At 36.8% G+C, this 27,563-nt stretch overlaps 2 protein-coding genes across 2 annotated transcripts in view; one reads left to right on the top strand and one right to left on the bottom strand.

The window, feature by feature from the left end:
• RALGPS1 (Ral GEF with PH domain and SH3 binding motif 1) overlaps nucleotides 1–27,563 on the top strand; it is a 3,844,659-nt gene that overhangs the window by 2,687,347 nt on the left and 1,129,749 nt on the right. The gene's annotated exons all lie outside the window — the stretch shown is intronic.
• The window catches only part of ANGPTL2 (angiopoietin like 2), a 166,354-nt gene that overhangs the window by 137,811 nt on the left and 980 nt on the right, over nucleotides 1–27,563 (bottom strand). The gene's annotated exons all lie outside the window — the stretch shown is intronic.

Raw genomic sequence — 27,563 nt, 5'->3', positions numbered from 1 at the left:
GTTCTACTGATACTTATTTATTTGTTTGTTTGATAGTTTGCTGAGATACACCACTAATCCAACAGGATGTGCAATGTCTTTTAAATAAATTCAAAATACAAAGTGAGCTTTATTTTAGTAATATAATAAAAATAAACATACATACACTTACATGTAGTGCAAATCTACTAAAGGTAAAGAAAATCCGTTTTATTAACACAATAAGCTGCTCTAGGTATGGCTTGTGATCTAAGACCACCCCCATGATTTTAAAAGCACTTGATTCAAGCATCACGTCTTATTTTGTATCTGGGTTGTGCTGTTATCTTACCATATGCTACACCTTATTGTGCCTTATTCCTTACTAAATATTTCAATCATTATCAGTCTGTTAAACTACAAGTCTGCTGGAATAAGAAGTTTTTAGTTTTAATTTTAAACCGAACATCACTCTGACGCTTTGGAATCTCTGTGGTAGAAATCATATAGATTAGGAGCTTCAGGTGCAAATTAATAGCAGATGGCTGTTTCTAAGTATTTATTTATTTTCCTGTGTACACTTTATCTGATTCAGGGTCTAGCAAGCACTGTCTATAAGGCATTAAACTAGTGCAGGATAAAATGCCAGCCCATTGTAGGATGCACACACTTAAAATTCATATATAATGCAGTTTGATGATTGCCAGTTCCCCTGTCAAAATGTTTTTAGGATGTGAGAAGAAACTAGAACCACCAACAACTTAAGCAGAAGGAGGGAGGACATGCAAATTTCACCAATAGGGGACTGTAACTAAGAAACGAACCAGGCATGTGGGCTCTGTGCAGCAGTCATTTTAATATGCGTACCATTGCACCTCCCTGATTATATCAACTATCTAGGGAAAATTAACTGTTCCTATGACATGAGTGAAATGAGTTTACAGGAATATAGGAACGCAGTGTGCTTCTCACTTGACAAACTGATTACTTAAATCTTTGCTATTTAAAATGTCTGATTAAATTGGGGAATGTGACATCACAACTAGGAATGGCATGGGAGTGATGCGCACTCTTCTTGGTGTTTCAAATGGAAAACTTGCTGCAATGTTCTGAATGAGTTCCAGGAAGCATGGATTTCCCCTCAAAAGCTCAAGGAACATGGGAGTGCAGTATTCCTACCATGGTATCGCAACTCTTCCACTTGGAACTGGTGCCTTCACTCATATCATGTGAGATTATGTATGTGGAGAAAATGGTTCTATATTTGTTCACCAAAAGTTATTTTCAGCTAACACCTATTCATCGACACATATTTAGCAAAAATCACTTCCACAATTCGATGAATTTTCCAAGGGCAACGAAGTAGTTTGCCAATTACACAACTTTTCCCTTTCCCCCAGTGTAGTGTGATCTTAGAGTTGGTATATATAGTTGGAGACAATTTCTGGCCAAGCAGATATTGGGTGGAAAACATCAGGCTGTTTCTAAGAATAAATCATAAAAAGAGTGCAAGAGCCAAAGCTGAAACCAAAACGAGGTATATCCAATTCGTTTATTGAAAATCCACACAAAACAGCCGATGCAAAGATAAACGCCTTCACACATTAAAACTTGCATTTTCGTCTCAATGAAAAGACTTCATGAAGTCTTGATGTTTATGTTTGCATCGGCTGTTTTGTGTGGATTTTCAATAAACAAATTGGATATACCTCGTTTTGGTTTCAGCTTTGGCTCTAGTACTCTTTATGATTTATTGGTACAATTTTTGAGTGCTTTTCCACATTGTTGCTTTTGTTTCTAAGAATACACAAATGAATGTGCTGTAACATTTCTTCATGTTTAAATATCCATTTAAACGGATACATCAAAGAGAAGGAATTAGATATTAAATTGGATTTGAGACATGCAATGAGAAAACGAAAAAAAGCATCATCTGAGAAAAGAGATTCTTGTGTTCATGACTAATGTATGTCTTTACGGCAGTATCTAAATCATTAGTAATCTGAATAGTAAAATAGATCATTCTGGAATAAAACAGATAACTGATTTGTATGTAGGGTAGCAGACCTCCTCCTCCAAACAATGCATTTTGTTTTTCCATTTAAATAATTTACTTGACCTATTCAGGACTGTTCGCTGTGGTCTGCATGTTTAGCACATTTGCTTTCACGACTCACTCTGGATTGTAGCATTGTATGCAGTTGTCAGGCTGTGTGGGTATTCCCTGACCTGTCCCTTGCTAACAGAAGATCACGTTTTGCCAGGAGTACTGTCAACTTGGTGTGATGCGTGCACACACACCCACATGGGAAAATCTCAATGCACAGGCAGTTCTGAATGCTTCAAGTGGGCAACTTTATCTTTCAGAATATGCTTTCTTTACAAAAAAGGACTACTAGATATAAATTTATAATTGGCTAGACAATCATTATTCAAGGATGGCTGTTTCAAAAAAGATGGGGGACATTACTGTCCACTTTTATATACTGAGGATTATAATCAGAAGTCAAGATATTCTGAATAATCTCAACAAATTCCTGGTCAGTCATACTTACAAGCCCCAGGTGTGTGACATTTGTATGGCAGAGGTGATGTGCTGTTTCACAGGGTGTGACAGTGATTGCGTGTGCACACACACACACACACACACACACACACACACACACACACACACACACACACACACACACACAGTCTCGCACTATCTCTTTCTCACACACAACTGTGGGCAGTATAGAGGTATCAAACTCCTGTCACATTGCATGAAAGTTCTAGAGAGGGTGACTGATAAATGAATCTGCAGAGTTGTAGAATGTAAGAGGGGAAATAAGCAGTTTGGATTCAGATCAGGATGCAGTACAACTGGCCAGATGTTTGCAGTGAAGCAGATAGTTGAGAAAAAGCTACAAATGATAAATGAGTCCAACTGGGCATTCCTAAACTTGAAAAAAGCATATGACAAGTTCAACAAAAGCTGATTTGGGCAGTTCTCTGGTGGTTCAAAGTCCCAGAAACATTGGTAGAGTTGATTCAAGCTATGTACAAGGATGTAATGGCTGAAGTACGAACAATGTTCGGTCTCACATAGGGGTTCCCAGTGACAGTGGGTGTGCACCAGGGTTCAGCTCTGAGCCCACTGCTGTTCATACTGGTGATGGACTACATCAGCAAACAGGTCAAAGAGGACAGATCAACAAAGCTGCTGTATGCAGAGGATGTGGCATTACAGTCATTCTCTGAGCAAGAACTTCAGTAAAGGATAGGAGAATGAAATGCAAAACTGAAGGCACACTGGATTTAACCGAATACAGATAAGACAGTTGTAATGGTAGCAAATGGAGGAGTTCAGAAGAAGAACTGAAATAGAAGGGAAAATAGGGGAAGAGGTAAACAGCTTCAAGTATCTGGGAGGTTTGGTTGAGGAGAAGGGAAGTCTGAATGAGGAAGTCAAAGCTAGAATCCGAGGGGCTGCAACCAGCTGGTGCAGAGTGTCAGGTGTAGTACATGACAGAAAAATGCCAAAGAAAATGAAAAGTAAGTGGTGTGAGCAGTGACCAGTACTACTGTATGGCATGGGCACCTGGGCACTAAAGCAGTGCAGCAGAGGAAGCTATACATGACAGGAAAATGAAAAGTGAGTGGTGTGACCAGTGACCAGTACTGCTGTATGGCATGGACACCTGGGCAGTAAAGCAGTGCAGCAGAGGAAGCTACAGGCGATGGAGATGAAGTGCCCGAGACAGATAGGATGTACAGTGTTGGACAGCAAAGAAATGAGGACATAAGAAAAAGCCAAAGTAGCTCCAATTGCAGAAAAGATGAAACAGAATAGATTACAGTGGTTTGGACACGTGCAGAAAAGTAGAAGATAATCTAGTGAATATTTGGGACACTCAGGAAGAAGGCAAGAGGAAACAAGGGCATTCAACAAAGAAATGGATGGATTGTGTGAGAGCAGACATGTGACAGTCAGGTATGAATATCAAAGATGGCAGGAGACTGGCACTGAATAGAGAGAGAGAGAGAGCAATAGCTGACACGATACCCCCACTCCATGTAATAAATGGGAAGAAGGGGGTTCATGATGATGTTGGCACTAATAGTGATCCCCAGAAGTAGTTGGCATGCATGTGTGTGTGTGTGTGTGGGGGGGGGGATACTAGTTTTTTGGCTAGTCTGCAAGTCTGGCAATATGAGGAAATCAGTAAAACAAGGGGCCAAAATCATAGCAATATGCAAAAGTCATAGCAGTTAAGAAGTATGGGAATATTTATAAATAAAAATACTTTTCACTAGCTTCTCCCACAGTTCACAGGTGACTAACCTGTTATAGTTCCTATGAATCTTAATTTTTTCTCTCCTAATCAAAACTTTTAGTATTTAAGAGAAAAAAGACTTAAAGAATTTCACCACAATATAGATGTATACTGCAGTCAATCAATATGACAATGAGACTAATACAAACCAACATTATGCACAAATAATTAACCTTCTGGTTCCCTTGAATCAGCTCAACACATAAGCTTTGTTTTCTCTCCTATCCAGAACTCTTAGCATTCATGGGAACATTACTTTAAAAACACACTGCAGTAAAAATGCACACTGCAATCAAATAAGATTACAATATGAGCACTACAAACCCGTAAGTATGCTTTACCCAAAAGGCAGTTTATTTTATGGCAGAGGCAATTCAATCATGATGTTCATTTATTTTTCTATCCATTTAATCGCCACTCAGGATAAGTGTCGTTTTAGTGGCAAGATGGAAAATTTGTCAGGTTGAGTAGTTTGCTCAGAGTCACATGGAGTGGAAGCGAAGGCTGAGATGATCATACCATGTCTTCAGGCTATAGCTTATTAGTAGCTAATAACCTCAGTGTTCTGTGCTGTACAGTCAAATCAACCATATTGATGACTTTTGTATGGAAATTATAATAGGAGAATCAAGCAATTTCAGCAGTTTTAGTTTTTTTTACAAGTAAACAGACATGAGTTAGGTTTGCTATGTCTGTAATGCTAAACAGGATGGTGAACGAGGAAGATGTGATTAAAAGTTCACCCTAGGCAATCAGAAGGATTGATAGCTTGGCTTCTGAAACATGAGAGGATGTAAAGTGTGTCAGGTGCTACACAGTCTGCTGTGGATATCAGGACCAGAAGTAGCAGACTGTTCTTCAGTTTCAATGGATTTAATCTGAGGCCTACACCATCATGCACAAGAGATTGAGATAATATTGTATATGCACATTTTCATTTACTATTTGCTTATATATTAAGCATGAACTATACCTATTGTGTGCACTCACTGTAAACAGTGAAAGTTCATGTTCATTCTATTAGATGTGTGCGCTAATTTCTTTTTGTTTATCACCTAATACACACACACACACATTCATGTTCTAAGCATGTAGAGTAATGGAGGATAAGTTTGAAATGAATCACCATCAAGCCATTCTCCTGCCAAAAATATGGATGTTGAAAAGGAACTTATGAGGTCGGGAAACTAGGCCCCACTACATTTTCCTAGTCTGGAAAGTGAGGATGGGGTTTGTGTCCGTGGAAGCATGGTGATAATTAGGAAGATAACAGTTATAAAGGGTCAGCAGTCAGCTCTGTCAATTTCTAATGGTAGGGGTTAAAAAAAAGTCCAGAGGTAAAACAGAAAACAAATGGGAAAGAGTTTAATTTTATGGTGAGTAAACAGATTAATATTTGGTACTAGCGTTGAGTAAGGGATGTCTGTAACGAGAAGGAAAATTAAGAATGAATGGAAAGCTAACGGAAAACTATTCCTTTGATATCTTTGAATAGTTGTTACATTACCTATTCATTGGACAAGATGAAGTAGCATTGTTACATCAGATTTTTTTCATTATTATGTTTGGCTGTGGCAGAGGCACTTGGTGGAATTAAAGACAAAAAAATAGCTCATGGTGAAGCCAGTATTCAGTTTGTACAAGCCACTGACCTTGTCATTTTCCACTGCCTGTACATGCAATAATATTGCATCACTGGTGCCTTTGTGATGACATCTTTCCCATTTTCCATCTGGTTCTGCATATCAGAACACAAAGTGAGGCCATCATGCACAAGCCCTGCATACCCACATACCAGGTATGTAATGTATATAAATGTTCATTTTACAGCTGTTGTTATTTTTGTTTGTTTGTTTTTTGGTTTATTGTGTATGAGAGTTTTGGAAGTCCATTTGGACATTACTCTTTTTTAGTAGGAAACCCAAACAGGAAAGATTGATTTACACTGACAGAAAAAACATGCTACAGTTAAATGGGACATAGTAGCTTTCAGCACTTAAGATATATAACTATGTGAATTATGATAATACCATTTGTAAATAAAACATTGTTTTATGTATTAACCTGGTGAGGATATAAAACTTCACAGTGACATAAAATTTATTTGAGAGAAGTATTTACTGCATGCTCAATATTAGATATTATTGAGATCAGGAATTATATGAATGGCATTTGAAAGCTGGAGGGCAGTGGAATTTAAAGAGTTTGTTGAGTATTACCCAGTATGAAATCAGTTTAAGTTGCAGATAAGTACTGGACAGTGATTCTAGAATGTTATCTGTGATTGTTATGGCTGATTGGTGCAAACTGAGACTACAAGGGCAAGGGAATAGGAAACACAAAATATAGGAGAGAAGTGATTTATATTGTGCTGAAAGGGAAGAGTACGGTACTTTATAGCAGAAGGAAAATGGAGTTTGTGAGAATGGAGGTATAAATGAATGTAAGAAATCAAAAGAGTAGGAGATAAATAGACAAGATGATGCAATCAAGGCCATATTTGATTCTAACGTGAAAGTCATTCTACCATTTGACACAGGTAGTTAGGGTATAAGTTGTAGATCCTGTGATACAGGGTTTGATTCCCCTTGGCCCTCAGTTGTTTACTGTGTGATCTTAGGCAAGTTACGTATGAAGACAGTGCTTGTGGGCAACTGGAAGTTTGGGCTACGGCCCTCAATGATCTCCTGGACTGCAAGCCTAGTAACTACCTATGAACCTCTACTTCAGTGGAGTGGGTAATGTAGTAGATGTATGAGAAAAAGGAATGGGAAGGATGTGAAAAGTCAAAGAGGGGAAGGTAATGTGAAGGAGGCAGATTTAAACTAATTTCAAGGTTAGTAGCAGGGATATAGTGATAAAAATTTGAGTCAGAAGTAGGTAGCTCAAAGAAGAGATAGTCTTAGGTTAAGTGACTTCAATGCTTTCAGTGTAGGTAGGGATGATGGGTGTTTTATGAATAAGGAAGTTTATTTAGGTTTCTTGCTACAGACATTGAGAAAATTGAACCATTGTAGCAGTAGTAGATTTGGAAGCTAGGGTGATTAAAACATTTGAGGACCAAAGGTCTCTTACAAAATATGCCAACTAGATCTGTTTAGGAATGAAAGACATTTTGAAGTGTGTGGGCTAATTTAAGCTGCACTCTAATAAACTGATTTAGACAATTTCAACCAGCTAATAAAAAGAAGACCTAGAAGGGACCAATTAACTTTTTAAGTGTGTGGCAGTTTCCATAATGGTTTGTATGCAACCTGGATTTGTATAATGTATATGCTTTAAGGTTAATAAAGACATGCGATCCATACAGAAGTTGCTAATGCAGTATTGATGTGCACATTCTTGAGTCTCTGTTTGGGCATTATGTATTTCGGGTAACCTAGGGCCCATCCTCTCATAATATATGAAATAATACTTAGTATTTAAAGTTCTTTTTCCTTCTAAAACATATAAATCAATGCTTATTGTCTAGGGTCCTCCTTCAAACTCCAGTATTATAGAATTCAGTGTGTATTACTTATTATTTCCCTTCCTGTATTATAGAATTGTCATTGTCTGGGAGCATCCCCCACTTCCCACATGATTACATGGTCACTGTCGAAGAGGAGACCTCCACCAACCCCTAAGCCCTGTACAAATTGTACTATGCAGAACTACTGTGGAATGTCACACCAACATATGATGTAGCAGCATTATTAATTTATATGGTGCATTAGCAGCTTATTATAATATGTATTGGCTGCTGCTTTATGTGTGGCCATGTGAGGTATTGCAGCAGTGGGGAAAAAAAATTGGTTGAAGCCCCAGAAGCACAGTGATCCAACTGTATGCCACTAGAACCCAATGCTCTGTTGCAAGGCATGAACATGAGAATAGATACTGAGTTTCTGGGATCACTGCATCAATCTAACCACCATAATATTATAGGGTACTGCTGTTCCAAGTGCTAAATGATCCTTCCAACTGCAAATTAAGACCCAAAGGATATATAGCAGAGCAAAACAGTGACTCATATTCTATTATATTAATTTTATACTGAAATTGCTGTGAAGTTCCTTACCCCTGTTATTAAAAATTGTATAGTGGAAAGACATTTATGGCTGTAATGCTTTGTAGTGCAAACCAGTATAATAGCCTTACACTTTTTTCTGCAGTAATATATATTTTTTGAAACTTGCCAGCATTTTAGCTGAGGTAAGTTGTTTTGGTTTTAGATGCTTGTGTTCCCTGTAGATGCTGCAACCATGACACACAGCTTTCATACTATACTAGACTTTTACTGAATATTTCAACCTAGAGAAGAAATCTATGCTGTCACTTAATGCTTAAGGATTACTCTGTCAGAGGATTCCAGTATGACTCAGCAGTAATAAAATGGCTTTTGCAAGTGATGCACCCTGTTTCACAAATTGTAAAATATGTTAACATTTGTGCTTGCTTAACCAGGGATGAGGTATAGAGCACATCAGAGATCTAAAGGGACTTCAGGGCACTGGTCGTCATATTAGTTAAGAAGGAAGTATGTCTGATGATATGCCAGATATATGACAACTAATCAGTGTGGTGTGTGGTGTTCAGTAGCACTGCATGCTAACATGAAAGGAATTGAAGTAAATGGCTGTGAATAATTCTGTTAGAATATTTTATCCATAAAGCCTTTCTGTACATTTGGTGTGTGGAACATTTTATTAAGTCTCATTGTTGCAGTAGACTGTCTAGTTGGAAGAAAAGCCCGGATTTCTCTCATGAGCAGTAGGCTTTGTGTACTGGGTCCCTAATTGGTTCTAACAGCATGCATAACATTAATGGAAGAAGTGACTTCCTAGAGATGCAAGATGTAAACATTCATTGTACACATTTTAAAGATGAAAGCAGTGAGCTGTTGTTTCCATTCTGTTCGTTATGTCACTTTATACAGAATGGAAATTCCATCATAAGGAAGTAAAGTGAAATAGCCTCAGAAGAATTAATACTCTGTAAGTGGATATTATAATCAAGTCTTCAGGCACTAACAATTAACCCCTTCTCCCCCAACTCAACACTTTCTTAAAAATAAGGAATATTTATGCTAATGTGGTCCTGCCTGAAATATAGAAAGCAGTCACAGCTATTAGCAGACATCACCACTGCTCAGGAAATCTAGGTTAAGGAATCCATTCAGTTTTTCTGTCTTTTTTTTTCTTTCTTTCTCTCTTTCCATTGCACAGAGAAGGTAGAATATAGGCATGACTGATACAGTATTGCCGGCGCTAATTCCTTTTGCCACCACTGGTCATCGTTTGCACATATTTGCTCTTGCTTCACAAAGGGAAGAGCAAATATCTGTTTGGAATAGTACAGTTTTTTAAATATTGACATACCTAAGAGTAGTTTTTAGGACTAAGGAAGATTTCTCCAGGTTGCTTCACTCTTATCAGTGACAGTCTCATGAGAGAAGGCTGTAGTACACTGATGCTGCATTTGATTGTGGGTATATGGGTCAGCAGCTAGCTGACCCTGGGAATTATAGTGGGTAAGGGAGGACTGCTGATTGGAAAACTGGGCATGCCATGCCAAGTAGGAATAACTGTTGTGTCAAGGGATCTGTATGAACACAAAGAAAGCTAAAACCTCTGACAGGGCAAGGTGAGTGACTTGTGAGAGACACAGTGTTTCTGTGTTCAGAAGAAAATGGTATGAAGACAGTGAGAAGGGGGATACCAGAGGAAGTATAACAGTACAGTGAGTGCTGATGTGGAATATGAAGAAAAACAAGTGAAAGATGGTGAACATCGATCATTACAGAAGGTACACTCATTGAAAAGCGGCTATATGTAATGCAGAGCCTGTCCAGCATTAGAAATGAGATAGTGATCACTGCTGTTTAATCAGATGATAAAGGCTATGAGCTGCTAAAGAGTGTCATCCTGTAGTCTTGGTTTTAATTGCCTCAGACTCCATTTGTCTCCATCAGTCATTCAGATGAGATGTTAAACCAAGGCCCCATCTGCCTGAGCTGGTGGTAGCCCAGGTGGATGTAAAAATGTTACAGCATTTATCAAAAAGAGCAGGGAAGGTGTCCTGTACCCTGGCCAAACTTCCACTAGTCAGGGTGGATATCACCTCATGTCTCCCACAAAACGAGGCCATCAGTTTAGTGGCACTAACCTGGCCAACAAAGTATAAATAAAATAAACTTGCTTACAGTTTGACTCTGATCAAATCATATAACCAAACAGTGCCCTACTGGTGTCCCTATGAAAGATGAATTTATGCCTAATGAGCCTACCTGGTTAATAACTTTAGTAACTAAATAAACTGCTTAGTCTAAGTGATGGCTTTCCAAATAAAGAAACATTACTTTAGCCTGAGTTACTCAAGAGTTATTCTCTACTGAGTAGTTTGTTGTTAGACACACATAAATGGCATTATATAGCCTGTATGACATTCAACAAAAATGTTAACCTGTTATTCATTCACACAATCATCAAGGATGATTTTCTGTGTAGTATGACTGCTCAGGAAGGAAAATGAGAGGAATGTGGTGGTCAGAATAGCTTCAAAGAGAAAACCAACACCAGTAGGTTTGCTGTTTGAATGCAAAAGCATATTGGTTTACTTATTGCGCCCTAATGTAGCTGACTAACTCAGAGTGTGTGTGTGCCTCCAGGTTATTAAAATAGGCTCCATGCTGTTAACAAACTGACCTCAGATAGCAGTGGGAGGTTCACTGGGTTGCTGTACACGTCAGTATTTATATAGAGATGATTAATTTGTTTGAAGGTCTCAGCGCTGTCCTTCAGTGATGTATCTTTGCAGTCTAAGAGAACAGTGCCTAACCACTGGGGAAGCAGAAGTGAACAAACACCTAACTGAAGACCAAAGCATTTGGAAAAGCTGAGCACATTCATCTTTCATTATGGGATGAAACTACACAGTCAGCTGTAGCGTTAGCTGTGTTTGTAAAAATATAATATACCCTCCAAAATGCAAACACACACACACCCATCAGATCACAGTGTCTTGGGGTATTTCCTTTTTTCAGAGGGACAGGAACATCCAAGTTAGTAGCATGTATAAGTAGTAAGGTTGTGGCTGGGGGACAGGTGGCTTGGTCCCTGCAAATAATAGCTTTAAAGCAGAACTGCAGGGTTCAAGATTTGTTATTCTCCTGTAGTTTTTTTTTTCTTTCGTATCAGTCTTTTGAAAGTCAGGTAAGTGGGATAAACCTGAAACTCCAGACAACCGACTGATCTGAGCACCAACAGATCACTGTGGGTAAGTAACTTCTCGCCCAACTCTCGCAAACACACTAGCACCGAGGCAAAGAAAACCCACCCATGTAGGGGGCATTGCCTCCCACACCTCTCTATATAATATACCAACTCTGAGATTGCATTACCACATAGGTAAGGGACAAAGGTCAACATGCTGGCCAAGTGGGATTTCGTTCTACCAAAGTAGACCTATATATATATATATATATATGTGTGTGTGTGTATGTATGCATATATATATATATATATATATATATATATATATATGGGTCACCTTTAAAATCTCGAAATCGCGTTTGCCCGACACGGAATCCGACGGGACGAGAATACCGACAACGCAGATGACCGACAAGGTGAGAACCCGACGGACTCGGTAAGTGTGCGATCGAGTGAGGGATTTAGTGTTAGGGAGCGGACAGGTAAGTGTGCGATAGTGAGGGACTGTGGGTTAGGGGTGGGTTAAGTGAGTTAGGGTTAGGGTGCAGGTAGGGTGTGTGTGCGATGGTGAGGGACTGTGGGTTAGGGGTGGGTTAAGTGAGTTAGGGTTAGGGTGCAGGTAGGGTGTGTGTGCGATGGTGAGGGACTGTGGGTTAGGGGTGGGTTAAGTGAGTTAGGGTTAGGGTGCAGGTAGGGTGTGTGTGCGATAGTGAGGGACTGTGGGTTTAGGGGTGGGTAAGTGAGTTAGGGTTAGGGTGCAGGTAGGGTAAGTGTGCGGTAGTGTCGGACCTTAGGGTTAGGGTTTGGGTTAGGGATAGTGCATATGTTATGTAGTGTACTGTGTTGTTTACGTGTAGTGTGTTGGTGTAATGGTTTTCGGTGTTTTGCGTTGTCGGCGTTTTTTGTTGTCGGTCTTTTCGTGTCAGTCATTAGTGTGTCGGGCAAACGCGGTTTCGAGGTTTTAAAGGTGATCCATATATATATATATACATACACACACATAGGACTACCGTGAGGGTGTGATTTCATTATTATCCTTAAGTTTCTTTATTTCATAAAGAACTCTGCATCCTCATAACAGTACATAATGAGGCAATGGTATTTGTGGTCTGTCACTCCATTCACATATAGTGAGAGTCCTTAATGTTTTCTGCTTTCTTTGATTACTTCCGATAAGAGTGAAGGGTTTAGCTTTTCAGTGACTCACACTGATTTTTATTAGTGGCTGTGTTCTAAACAGCATGTAATGCTCTTCTGAATAATAATTTTGAAACAGTTACAGTTTGGCATTGTAAACTGCTTCTTGAACTAAACGTTTTATCATATTCTTGTATCTGTAAATATGTGTATGTGTTTTATCATATCCTTGTATCTGTAAATATGTATATGTGTTTTAGCATATCCTTGTATCTGTAAATATGTATATGTGTTTTAGCATATCCTTGTATCTGTAAATATGTATATGTGTTTTATCATATCCTTGTATCTGTAAATATGTATATGTTTTAGCATATCCTTGTATCTGTAAATATGTATATGTGTTTTAGCATATCCTTGTATCTGTAAATATGTATATATTTTAGCATATCCTTGTATCTGTAAATATGTATATGTGTTTTATCATATCCTTGTATCTGTAAATATGTATATGTGTTTTAGCATATCCTTGTATCTGTAAATATGTATATGTGTTTTATCATATCCTTGTATCTGTAAATATGTATATGTGTTTTATCATATCCTTGTATCTGTAAATATGTATATGTGTTTTAGCATATCCTTGTATCTGTAAATATGTATATGTGTTTTATCATATCCTTGTATCTGTAAATATGTATATGTGTTTTATCATATCCTTGTATCTGTAAATATGTATATGTGTTTTAGCATATCCTTGTATCTGTAAATATGTATATGTGTTTTATCATATCCTTGTATCTGTAAATATGTATATGTGTTTTAGCATATCCTTGTATCTGTAAATATGTGTATGTTTTAGCATATCCTTGTATCTGTAAATATGTATATGTGTTTTATCATATCCTTGTATCTGTAAATATGTATATGTGTTTTATCATATCCTTGTATCTGTAAATATGTATATGTGTTTTAGCATATCCTTGTATCTGTAAATATGTATATGTGTTTTAGCATATCCTTGCATCTGTAAATATTTATATGTGTTTTATCATATCCTTGCATCTGTAAATATGTATATGTGTTTTATCATATCCTTGTATCTGTAAATATGTATATGTGTTTTATCATATCCTTGTATCTGTAAATATGTTTTGCTCTTTTCTTATCAGGCTGTGCCTATAAATGGTCAATTGAGATCAGTGCACTACTCTGGTAAATACATATAAATAAATAAAATAATTAAATCGTAGTATTGTAGTTCCTTTTATCCAGTTTCAGAAAAGCAGGTTCAAGCCATACGTCCTGTCTGAGATGTGAATTTATTAAATAAGTAAATCTTTGACTGACAGATTGACATTTTAGGCTGTACCTAGGACTTCAACTTTTTATTGTCCTTACAGGTAAGTTATTGGGGATAGAATCAGTGACATATTTTTTTCTCATGAGTATATATTAGATGTATACAGTCTTCTCCTATTCACTGACTTTGCTCAGCCAAAGACTGCTTTTTATAATACAGAAGATGTGAAAAATACCAGAATGAAATAATGCCTGATTTCAGTGATCTCCAACTGGTGTGAATAGAAGCAGAAATGGATATAAGAAGAAAATATTGTACTCCTGTGAGTGGATTATCTAGCTGAAAAAGTACTGTACAATTCAGAACTCCTATCATTTGAAAATGTCCATTGGACACTCTAGATCTAAAATGAACCCTCAGAGCTTGAGACCATTGGTAAAACAACTGTTTTTCATTCAAAGCCCCAGCAAACAAAAATGCAAATTTGGATGATAGAACACAGTTGCATATTTAAAATGGATTTATTTTGGTCACCATATCAGTGGAAATGCAAGTGACATTATGTTCAGCATTCTATACTTTTATATGATTTTTTTTTTATCCTGGGCATTCCCTGACTTACCATAAGGTCATACCATATACCCTAAGAACATATTTATTCCACTCTTCTAGCCTCATTGTAGTACCCCACATCACCACAAGGGGACTCCTCCTCCTCAGGATGAATACCTTATTAGCAATCCATACTTTATTTAGGCTTGAGGATGAGATTCAAGTGCCAGTGTTTTATCATCCAAGGCAGGGTCTAGTTTTCCTTTATAGTAAAAGTTTTCCTCTGGTAGCTGACATGGAAACTTGTTTATGCAAGGATTTACTATGTTTCTGCATGTGTACAACAAGAGCTTCCATGTAAATGTGGCTTTGAAAAGAACAGGTGCATGTCCCTGATCTCAATGCTGCGTGCAGTAAACTGTGTTCACTTGAAGGTAATATTACAGCTGACTGGATGGCCTGTTTTTCCCTGGATTGCTGTCTCATTCACACCCTCCAAGGTCACTAACTGATACTTTGGCTAAGTGAGTCACAGTCTATTGCTGACTTTAGCATTTGCTGCCATGTAGTTGAAGTTAATTAGGATTTAATTTTTCATAATCATACCATACATACTGCAGGAAAAAAATAAATAAAAGTTCTCAGGCCTGTTTTGCCTGGAGGTAGGGTGACTTACTGCTGATATAATAACTGCAGGTCAGATCTTCCTACTAATTAAACTACTGCTTGGATAGAAAGTCTAAGCAAACCTTAAGAAGCACAAGTAGGGAAAAATGACCTCATGTCACCACAGAAAAAAACATTTAGAAACAATACCCTGATCTAAAATACCTCACTGCATTAAACTATTACAAAAAAACAAAGTTATGTACAAAATGAATTCCATCTTCATTGCAGCCTGTACACTCCTGTTATAACAGTTACCATCACGTCTTATCCTGCTCAGTATATCATTACCAAAAAATCCCACCGTAGAGAAGTTTGTTACTTATAGAAAAACTCCACCGTCTCCCTATAGTTTAACTCAACTGTTAAGTTGCTTTTCTCAATACAATATGGTTCCAATATTGTATAGGTACCAGAAACCTGCTTGTACTTTATAAATCATAAATTTCCTTGCCTTGGAATCAAAAGAAGGAAAAGACCACCAACTATTTTTAGTTTAACTTCTCACAAAGTTTGCAGAGGAATTTGTCTGTGCCTGCATGACATACCACAGACATAGAGAAATCAGTAGTCATTTATGCTGACAGTCTTATGGAGATAATTAGTCCTGCTGATGTCATGAGCTCAGCACCTGCTGTAAAAAGAAAAGAGAGGTGTGAAACTGTTTTCCACTGTCTTTACTGCAGATAGGAAGAAAACTTGCATTGATTCACAGCTGCTTCCAATTTAGCCATTCCTTTCATAGAAAAACAGAACAACTAGGTCAGTCAGTGGTTCAAAAGTAGTCATCACCTCTTTGACAAATTTACATAAGCAGCATCATAGTATTGAAATGCTCAGCTTTAAACTCTAAATGTTTGTTTCTAATACTTAACATTTTAAGATGACATAAATGTAGTATCAAAAATGTCTTTGACATTTAGAGAAAAGTCAAAAATATGTTTCTTGTAATTCTTGTAAAGTATCAACACATTTACCATTTTCATGCCCTCTCACCACAATAGGGCAAAACTGCAAAGATCATTGGGAAGAAACATCTTCCACTGACTTTGAGACAGTCCTTACAGAAGTGGTGTGCATGAGCATTTTCTAGTCAACAAAGGAAAATGGCAGCAACTATTATATACAGCTGAATTTGTAACGTACATGTGTTGTGTCCTTTTATCAAAACATTAGGAAAAGGAAATCTGAACTACTTTAACTATCTATCAATATAAACAAATGAATGAATAAAAATAAAAATCTTTCCACTGCTGGCACTGGAGAAATGAATTACTTTCAAATCCTTTCCTTGTCAATAGCATCTGACAGTTATACATAAAACTGCAAGGATCCCGCAGAGCATTGACAGTTTTGATATCTGAGGGAAAAGTGTCATGGGAAGGGACTATCAATTCATATTGGACTACAAAAATATACTTTGAACAAAGGCTTGCAGTTTAGGTACTGTCTTGGTTACAGCTGTATAACTCCTTAGTATACAGGGAAACAAGATCTGAGACACCCACAAATGAGGACCATTCAAGAAATAAAAGAAGCAGTCCTGTTACAGAAGGGTATATAAGATGATAATGACTGACACTGATCCCATTATAAATCAATGAGATGCGAATACAGTACTACTACTGTATGTCTAGATTGACTCATATAAAGCAAACTTGAAATGGATTACTGGAAAGAGAAAGGCTTGAAGAAAAACAAGATCATTGGCAGCCATTTTTGTAGAAACATTACAATTCCATAGCAAGTAGTCAGATTTATTTTGAGGTGTTAAAATAGCTCATAAAACAAAGATAGAGTAAAAATGTCATGTTTTAGTTCTAAGGTGGAGTTTTCTTTTAAAGAACTTCAGGTTATACAACTGACCTGGGACGACAGTTTTCGTATATATTTCTTCATCATTGCAGAATGCCTTTCCCTATAAACTTCACAGTACATTCAGTTATATGTTTTCTTCATAGCTTATTGTCCTTAATTACTATTTGTCAAGAAATTATTTCAACTTTATAATTACCTGCCAAGACTCTGTTTTACACCCACATTTTGTTACTTTCACACAATGGTAGTATTCTTCAGTTCATGCCTTACTGAATCCTTTTGTTGTCTTTTCTGCTAATAATTCCTGGTATGCCCAATACTCTGTAGGCTCTTACAATATTTTCTTATGACCAAGATAGATAACATTGCTCATCCCTCTGATTTAAATTAGCTTTTTGCTGACACTGTAGGTATCAATAAGTATGCAAATTGTATAAAGTGTGAAATTACTTACTTGTTGTATGACTATAGAGTCTATTACTACATTATCAGCATTAAATGTTACTGTTAGAGAGCTCACCTTTCTAGGGATTCAGTATACGTATTCTCTGCTCTGTGTTTACAACTAAGAAAACCAGAAAGAAAATGTGAGTATTTATCATTTGCAGAATGGGAAGCATGCCAGAGAGAGCTGTCTGTGTTGGGGTCTCTTTGCTTACATTTGCCACGTCATACTTTTAGTTCTTTCTTTTCTGCCTTTTCTTTTCTTTTCAAAAGTTTTTTATGTAAAAATTGTATATGAAATGTAAATATCATAACCAATCCAACAAATTATCATGCAAAAATTATGAAGCTGAAGCAGGAAAAAATATAAGTTAGAACTGAAATAAATATAACCATTACCAGCAATAATGATTTGAGGAAAATGCTTAAATGGTTAACCATTTTATTGTCAGTCTAGAAGTGAACTTTTAAATGTATCATTGGCTTCCACCATTAAGAAATGTCATGAATTTAGAGATAACATGATCAAAAGTAATACATATAGGTTCTTCCTTACAAAAGTAAATTAGTAATTTTCTAAAAAGTAACCACTTTGTTTTCATGAGAAATTTGAGACGGAAATATTCCCATCAATCATTTACACAGGTGAAGATTTGGGTCAATACATTTAAGTATTTTAACATATTGCTCAAATAATTTCATATAGCTGTGATGGATTTATATATGTAAAATACATGCAAAATATTTTTGCAGTAGGGTGAGCACATAGCTCACATTTTTTTCCTGCAGTGTCGATAATAAGTGACTAGTTTGGTAGGAGTTATATGTGCAATGTAAAAGATGGCAAAGTGTGAAAAATATAACTTACCAAAAAAATTGTTAACAAAGATTTTTCCATAACTCTGCTTAAATTGGAGCTATTTAACAGGATTCATTATGCTTATTCCAAAAAGAATAATTAAAAGGAAAGCAGAAAACTTAAATCTGAAAAAAATATTTGTCATTTAGAAATTCAATTTCCTTCTTTTAGGGTTTGCCACAGTCCCTTGAAATTATTCAGATTTAGAGTAAACTTTTGAAAAGATAGAAGTTTTTTTCAGATCAAATTTGTCATCATATAATGAATTGGTGACTTATTAATACAAGCTTATCTGGGATTTAAAAGGCTCTTACACACAGAGTTTGTCAGATTTAAACTACACAAATTTGTGAAAATAGAGGAGGTAAAACATTGTTTTAGTAATAGCTTAAGATCATCTATTTTTGATACTTAATCATGGTATCTTGCAAATCTGATGTGATCAGTACTTCTCAGCAATCCAGCCTTCTAAAATGCCTGGGAATTTTAATAATTTCAGTATATCTGAGTGAAAAAATAGTAAGGCATTATTTTGACATTTTTTGTTTATAAACAGTTTAATACAGATGTGTGTGCAGACATTAAACTTAATGAAAACAATGTAGAATTTTAAGTAATTTTCAGAACTTGCTATGAATTATATATATATATATATATATATATATATATATATATATATAATATATATATATATATATATATATATATATATATATATATAAATCAGGAATATTTAAACAATTATTAATCTCAAATGTCATTATTTAAAAATTTTCACCTTGTATTGGTTTAGTTTACTGGACAAATTTAATCAATTATTTTTGCAAATTCCAAAATGAGTATTTTGGGGAACATGTTGCATTGATGATTTTTTTTAAAGAAAGTGAAAAAAAGCCTAGAAAAATATAGCAAATGAAAAATATTTACTTTTAGAATTAGGACATTAGAAACTAAGAAAATCCCCTTGTTCCAGAATAATGTTAAGCCCCTAAATCTTTAATATAAAGTTGTTTTAGTTAGCTGAAAATATGTATGATTAAGAACATAATGATTGTCCTTAAGGTGAAATAAAATAAATGTATTTATATTCAGTCTATAATTAGAACCAGAAGAAATTTACTGCATGTGGGGTGCTTGGAATGATATAGTAAATGGCAATAAATATTTTCATTATTTGCAAAAGCAGTGATGATTTTCTGAGGTGATACAAGCTTGGAAATCAAATGATAATTAAACAAAGGTTCTGTATGTAAATTAAAATGAGATTAAAGTGGCATTTTTGCTCTGCACTAGGTTTTATATAGATGCCACTTGAATGTGCAGCACTAATACATAGAAAAGTAAGAGGATTCAAGTAAAGTAATTCAGTATAATTGTTATATTTTTTGAGGAAAATACATTTTTCAGCACATTATAAAGAGGGTGAAAATTTATTCTGCATAATGCCTGAGAATGATGAGTGGAAAAGGTCAGAAACTGTCTAGCATTAGATAACTTTTGCTGTGTTTTTGTGTAGCAGCTATGTCATGGGGTACTCAACCAAAAATAAACACAAAGAGGTTGTAATATGTATCAGTACTGTAATATTTGCTGTTTTTAATAACATAGTGTGATCTAAAATTTACTATTAATAATTCTGCTTTGCTCAGTTGTGATCTGAATAGCCAAGTCTAAAACATCTAACAGCACTTATCATTACACTTTCAAGAAACATTGATAAAATAATTGTTAGACTAAAAACACATTTTGCAACCCTGATGTGTGGGTTCTACCCTGCACCATTTTTCTCTGAGTAGTTTAACTCCAAGATTGCATAACTTTGTTGAAAATTGAAAAGTTATAAAACTTACCTTTTTCCTCTGTTTTGACCCCTGTCACCCAAACACAAAGCACATTTGTGACAAATCAATCTCAAATGCATTACAGTGCTACATCATAATTATATGTTCTGTCCTGCTTATTGTAGACATTTGATTACACTAATTCTACTATAAACACACTGTCAGGAGTCATTTAGTACATTAGTACATGCACATCATAGATGTTTCTTTGTCTCAAGTCATACTTTCAGAATTTGCATGGACCATCACTTAAGTAGTCATAGAATTTTTTAAACATTTCTTCTGATATTCTGACTACTGGACTTGTACCCTAGCCATGACACTTGCTCAAAAGTGCATTTGGTACAGAGTACTTTGAGTCAAAGGTCATCAGATCAGAAGATGTGTTCTGGATACTCAGATTAAGAGTAATGTTGAGGTTTCAACTGACCTGCACTTTGTATAGATTCCCTTCAGATACTGGATGGGTTGTTTCAGTACCATTTAGTGAATAGCATTTTATTCAAACACCAAACACCATTTACCCTCAAAAATGCAATATAAAATATAAAACCCTTTGTAAGACGAGGTGGTGATTCCCCTTGATCAGTATACTATTTTCTGCAATTACTCAACCTCTTGGTAGGTTATCAGGTTTTATAGAAAGAGTCTTTAATGAAGTACACCTCATTGAAACAGTAGATAATGCCTGGACTGACAGTGAAAATTTAAGCCTTTATATAAGCTGCCTGGGGAGTGCATAGTGAGTGCTTCTGTATGGGATGAGTTGAAAGCTCACATCTGGAAGAGGGTCCTGGGAAAAGAATGAAGTGCATTTATGAACTCAGTAGTTGGTGGTAAGTATTTGTCATAAGTAAATAAAGCCATCAAGTTAAAAAAGATGGCTCCCTTGCTGTGCTGTTGGGGCAGTCTCTAGATTTCACTGTTGATATTGACAGCAAGGAGAGCAGTAACTGCAGCATCCCTAAAGTGAAAGTCTGAGGATGTGAAAAAGTTAATGAGGTCATGGAGGTTGACTTTCAAAGCTCCTCAAAGAAGGTCTAGAAAATAGGGCTGAAAAGCTGACGGTGCTCACATATTTTGGGGATATTGTGGTTAATAAGCTTTTTCAGTGTTGCATGGAAAATGGGAACAGTTAGAAGATGCATACTAGTCAGCTCCTTCTGAAAACCTTTGCCAGGGTGGTGGAAAGGAAAGTTGTAGCTAAGCCAGTTATTCGGGAAAAGAAATATAGATTCCTTCCTAGCTGGTGAACACTTAATCAACACTTTCTTCTTGCTTCAATATTAAGGGATCATGTGAGTTTGCCAGTCCACTCTTGCATGTCTCTCTTGGACTTAGAGAAGGTATATGACTGTACAGCATTGAAGGTCTTAATGGAGGTGCTATAGAAGTACAGCATCCCAAGGATTGCTACTACAAGCCATTTAGTCTATGTTTGAGACTGTGTCTACATTCTTGGTGTTAAGTTGTATAACGTAAGGTGTGGGCAGTATAGGACTCTGCCAAGAATGTGTTTTGTCATTCACTATGAGGTGCAGAGGGAGAGAGCTCAACTGTGTTCTTTGTGACTACAGCTCAAGTGTTGTATCCATGGGCTAGTGGTGGAGGCGGTGCAGTGAACAGGTTGAATGTGTGAGAATGGCTGAGATCAGCTCAGCTATCCTGGATGAACATTTGTTTGTAGCAGCTGCTGCTACAGACTATGCCATGCATGGAGTACTAAAGCACTTCTGACTGCAAATGCAATACTGGCATTCATATCCGAATACCAATAATGAACTGAAGAATGATTGGCATCTGGGGATTACTGTCTCACCTCCTTCCCCCTACCATGGCTGTACCTTTGGTTTACTGCAAGGCCTCTCAGTTGCATGACCCCTGCTGCAGGAAAGGTGCACCATTAGACTGCATTGCAGTGTAGCTGGTCAGAATGAATGGAATCATGAGCCTGCTGTCAGTGTTGTAATCTATGCTTGGGAGTTAGGCACTACACATGCATACACACACACACACACACACACACACACACACACACACACACACACACACACACACACACAATGAAGTGCCATTTACAATCTTGCCCTTGATTTGTGTTATACTTGTGCAGTCCAGTGCCAGTTAGGTCCGTTTCGAGGATGTCCTTCCACCACGAAGCCCTTCTCCTGCCCTGTCTAAGGATACAGCGCTGCTCTCCTTCTTATTTTTATTGATAAAACTTCAAAGTGAAGCAAAGATGTGAGCAGTTGTCACTTTAGGAGTATGCAAGTTGCAGCTTTGTTGTTTGCAGTCAATACTGCACTCTTGGCTTTAAGTCATTTTATGCATGCTATGGACTGATTCATTATAGACTGAGAAACAGCCATGATGAAAATCAGTTCCTCCAAATCAAGGATCACAGTTTTGTCTAAGAAAATAGTGGATTCTTTTGTGTGGATTAGAGGGAAGCAGCAGACATAATTGGAAAACTCTGAGTTGCCTTATATTTATGAATGAGGACAGAGTTGGGCAGGAGACCGATCAGTGACCCAACAAGTGGATGGGTGCAGCAGTGTCAGTGCTTTAGTTGTTGTACCACACTGAAAGGACAAAGCTGTCAGCTTACAAGGCAGTCTGCATCCCCACTCTCTTGGGGTCACCCATGGGTAGATACAAATGGCAAAAGTTAGGGTTCTTTCAAAAGGTGCTTGGACTTATGTCATGACAGTGTGAGAAACTCAGCAATCTGGGAAAATCTAGGAATAGATTTAGTGCTCCACTGGGTGAAAGGAGTTAGTTGAGATACTTTGGGCACCTCATAAGATGCACATCTGGCACCTTCATCAGGAGGCATGCCAAATGAAAGAAGATCCTGGTACACAGCCAGGATATGAGGATGAGATTATAACAATAAGGTTGCCTTGAAAAGTCTGGTGATCTCACAAAATGAACAAGATACTAATAGTTAGGGGAGTATAGTGAAGTCTGGGATTCCTTGCTCAGTTTACCATCAATGTGACACTAATAAGGATAGGAGGCATACAAAAGAAATTGAACATGCATCAAACTTTCATAATTTGCACACTTTTAAAATGTATTGCTAGTACATCTGACACTCCAGTAACATTGTTGCTGTGTATGTAAAGCTTTCCTTAATGTGAAAAACAGCTCCAGTTTTATTTCACAGTCTGCCAGGAATAATTGCCTGCAATCCATCTCAGGACCTGTGCTGTTTATGCTAGAGAACTGTTTACTGCTGTTCATATACATACTGTCAGCTTTTCTTTGCTATTGCTGCTTCATGCCTATCACTCATTCACAGAGTCATCCACATTGAAATTGCCAGTAATTTCCACACGATACCAAGATATGTGTTTGGATACGTGTTTGTGAAAATATTTGTCTCAAACTCTCAGCTTAGTAATGGAAAACAGATGAGCATATTTAATCAGGACGTTTTGTAGATGTCTCTGCATATTTTTGCTTACGGCACAAATGTTTAAAAGAGCGCTAACTGCTCTTTAATCCTAATGATGTGGTGCTGTACCTGTTGCTGTCTAACTAACGCATAGCTGTAGACAGCAGTTGTCATCAGACTGCTGTGCACTGGGAGGTACAAAGAGAACTGCACTCAGGTGGTATGGGAGAACACTAACACAAATCATTCCCATCCCTGCTGATGGAGAGTCACATCTGGGAAGAGCAACAGACTAAATTGCAAACTCATTATAATGACCTCCTGGTTCAGCATATCTGGATAACTGTGCTATCTTTATATTCAGTCTGACTGCTTTATTTACGTCAGCTTCATTAAATGTCTATTTACTTTCACATCCATTCAAAGAGCAGCAACCGAGTGTTTAAAGATATGATTTTGCCTGCCAGTGCTTATAATAAATGGCTGTGCTATGTTCTACACATTGTTTACTGCTGATCAGGAAAGGTCACGCTAACTGAGTCAGTAAGAAACACTGACTTGAAAGCTGTTCAACTGTTTGTAATTTTCCATAGCTAAACAATATCTGAGATGTAGAATATACAGAGATACATTTTAATTTGAAAGATATGACAAGGCGTATGCACACCATAGTGCATATATCCTCTCCTGAGGTTACAAATTGAAGATGTTATCAATCATTGTTTGCAGGATAATCTTGTAGGTAGAGCTACAGGAATAACTCAAACTAAGTGCTGATGATTGATAGGATATTGTGCTTACAGGGAAAAAACATAGAGATGTTGACAATGAGTGCAAAACAGGCTGTCCTCAAATGGCTGGAGTACCTCATTTCTTTAGAGTGCTTTCCAAAAAAAAACGTAACTAAAGTCTGCATGTAGCAGAGCAACATTGAGTCAGGACATCAACATGCTGTCTCTTTCAGTTAATCAGCTGTTTCTCATGCACATTTTTATTAATAGAAGTTATTGTGAGAAAGCGGAAGTGTTGTTCAGCATTTTAAGTGTCTGTTGGGTGTTGCATTGTACTGCTAAGAATGGTATCTGCTTTCATCCCTGCTTTTAAAATCTCTTGAGAATGTTGCATCTGAAGTTGCAGCCATTTGTTAACATTGAAATTGCTTCCATTTATTAAGTATCAAAGGTTGGGCTGCCTCTGAGTGTAACATATCAGTTCAATAACTGAACTTTGCTGATCAATTTTGAATAAATATAAAACTGCATTACAAACAGTTGAATTAAAAAATAAAAATTCAAATCAACTGGACTTTTAAATGCAACATTTCAATTGCATATCCATATAGGACCTGTCTAGAAGTTAGAGGTGGTGCAGCAGGTAGGATTGTCACCTCACAGCAAGAGGTTCTGTGGTTCGATTCTTGGCTGGAGTGGCTTCTGTGCAGAGTTTGCATGTCCTTCCCACAGTTGAGTAAATTTTAAAGGCATGCAGGTAGGTGCAAGTGTGTGTGCCTTTTTTGAAGGTTGGACACCAGGCTGGCAACCCAACACCATAAAAACTCCACTACCAATCAATCTGTGATTGGTGATCCGCTGTGTTGACCCCTAATTGGAGAAGCCGAAAGACATTGCTAGAAAGACTTTGGAAAAATGGTTGCATTCTAATTTGTGCAGTAAAGTTTCTGATTCATTCACTTTCTCATTTCTTATTTAATAGTACAGTTAACTGCTAGCCACTGGTACTGGGCCCGAGTTAATGAATTTTCAAGTTGAACTGTACTAGCCTCAAGTGTATTCTTTTACAGCCCTCCTTTGATAAATCTTTATCTAAACTGTTTTGTGGCAGCAGAGGGTATGTGGTGTTCAGGAGTGGAGACATAATGGTGCAGTACGTAAAATCACTGAAATGAATAGCTTAGAGCCATGAATTTGAATGCTGTCAGCCCTGACATGACCTATGTGGGAGCCTTAGCAGGGCATTTAACTTGTTCGTACTGTTCAGTTACATCTGCTAACAATTTCCACTTCAGTGTGACTTTCTTGGTATAAGCCGTTCCTTTTGACTTAGCCATGATACTTCTACATTAGCTTTGCTATCTCCTTAACTTGCAGTACCATGTTTTGCAACTGGTTAACTAAAAATAGAAATGTGACAAACTGCATAACAATGAAGGAAAACAGAAGACGTACAGCATGAGTCATATATTGTGCAACAAATAATAAGTCTCTGAGCAGAGTTTCACTAATTTACCCTGTCCACAAATTTCTGCTTTATATTCTAAAGTAATAAAGGGCTTCCTTCCATCATTTATTTAATAATAAAGTAAAACTTTATATCCTGGCTGACAAGATGAATCTTTTCCGGCATCATTCCAAGCTGTATTTTGGAGCATGTGGAATGGAGAGTCAAAGGTCAAAGGAAAACTTAAGGCACTGGAGAGCATTCATTAAGGCTACAGAGACCCTTGTTTTCAAAGGAAAACAAAACAGTGTAGCCAGCTTCAAAGGGATAACTATCCTGTCTGGCTTCCAACCTTTCTTTATTGCATGCGCAGACCAAATGAAAAGACTTTTGTTTCATTCAAAGCAAGTTTATGCTGTTTTAGTGGAGTGGTGTGTGCTTTTCACAACATATCAGAGTGTTGACAGTGGCTGTCTTAAGTTCAAACAGGCAAATTCTTATTTACTTCTTTAAGTACTTTACCAAAGTATGATTCATTTTGCCATCACAGTAAACATTAGTCAGTTAAGAGTTTTATAATAAACTGCTATGTTGTTCTTTGGTTGCATAGAATCAATGATTGTTTCTGTTACTTTACAGAGCTAGATGAACTATATTTAATGGAATTCCATACAATGTAATTGTTCAGGCATACCTAGATTATATTGTTTCTTTTAGTAAATACTGATGATCATAGATAGTGCTGAAATTGTAGCCTATTGTTATCACATATTAGGGGGCAGTTATCTTTTTTTCCCCTGTTGCTTGTTAGAATACATTTGAAGGGCAAACTATTCAACAGGGATGTGTTGATGCTGGTCTGTAGCTGCAAATGTAAAGTTACAAGTAGTGTGGAGATCAAACCAAAAGATGTACACTTTCTTGTTTACGAAACATTCACTGTAATAAACAAAGTAATATTTGTTTAAGCATCCTACTCAGTAGCAAATATTTCATTCACTTAACATCACAAGCATACAGTTTTGTTAAATACTAACTAATATGAATTACTTCTGTAGAAGAAGTGTAAAACTCAATAATTAGACTAAGTTAGGCACCAGACCAGAAACAGTACTGTTCACCCTGTCAACTTGTAATTCAAGAATATAACAGAAGAACTGCTGCATACTACACTGGCCCTTTTGTTTTATACATGCATACATACTGTGTGTGTGTGTGTGTGTGTGTGTGTGTGTGTGTGTGTGTGTGTGTGTGTATATGCACAGGCTGACTACTGGTCCTTTTGTTTTATTTGTGCATACATATAGTGTGTGTGCGTTTGTTTGTTTGTGTGTGTTCATAAAATTTCTGAAAGACAATGATGCTATAGAATAACATGCACATGATGTTTTCTTTTCTTTTACATTATAATAATTCATGTTCCTTACTCCATTATCGACTCCTCACTCAACACATGCTTTCATCTGGTCTCATTGTACATGTTTTTTGTAATCTGCATTTAACTGCACTCACCTGTTGATATAATGCCATGCTCCTTTTTGTTTTTCTGTCACTGTGAATTAGAATAATAAAAACTTTTTCCTTATTGCATATATTTCTTTTAACTGCCTAGAAGGCAGCAGTGACCTCCTGTCAGTCTGTTTTCCTGGACTGTTTGTACCCTTACCTGCTTGGATACATGAATGTTTCCCTTGTAGCCATAGGTGCTGGCTATTTATTAATAAAAACTATGACCTGTGTTATATGTGATTCTTTCCAATTTTATGTTATCCGTGGATCTCCCATGAAAAGTAAACACTTTGATGAACCAAGAACACCATGTAGTATATGTATACCTATATTTCTGCATCCCACTTCTATACTATAATATATAACTTTTCATTGAGGTAGTATAACAT

This window comes from Protopterus annectens, chromosome 16.part0 (genome assembly GCF_019279795.1).
Source record: "Protopterus annectens isolate FY-2018-M chromosome 16.part0, PAN1.0, whole genome shotgun sequence".
Taxonomy (NCBI): domain Eukaryota; kingdom Metazoa; phylum Chordata; order Ceratodontiformes; family Protopteridae; genus Protopterus; species Protopterus annectens.
This window is presented reverse-complemented; position numbering and strand designations above follow the sequence as displayed.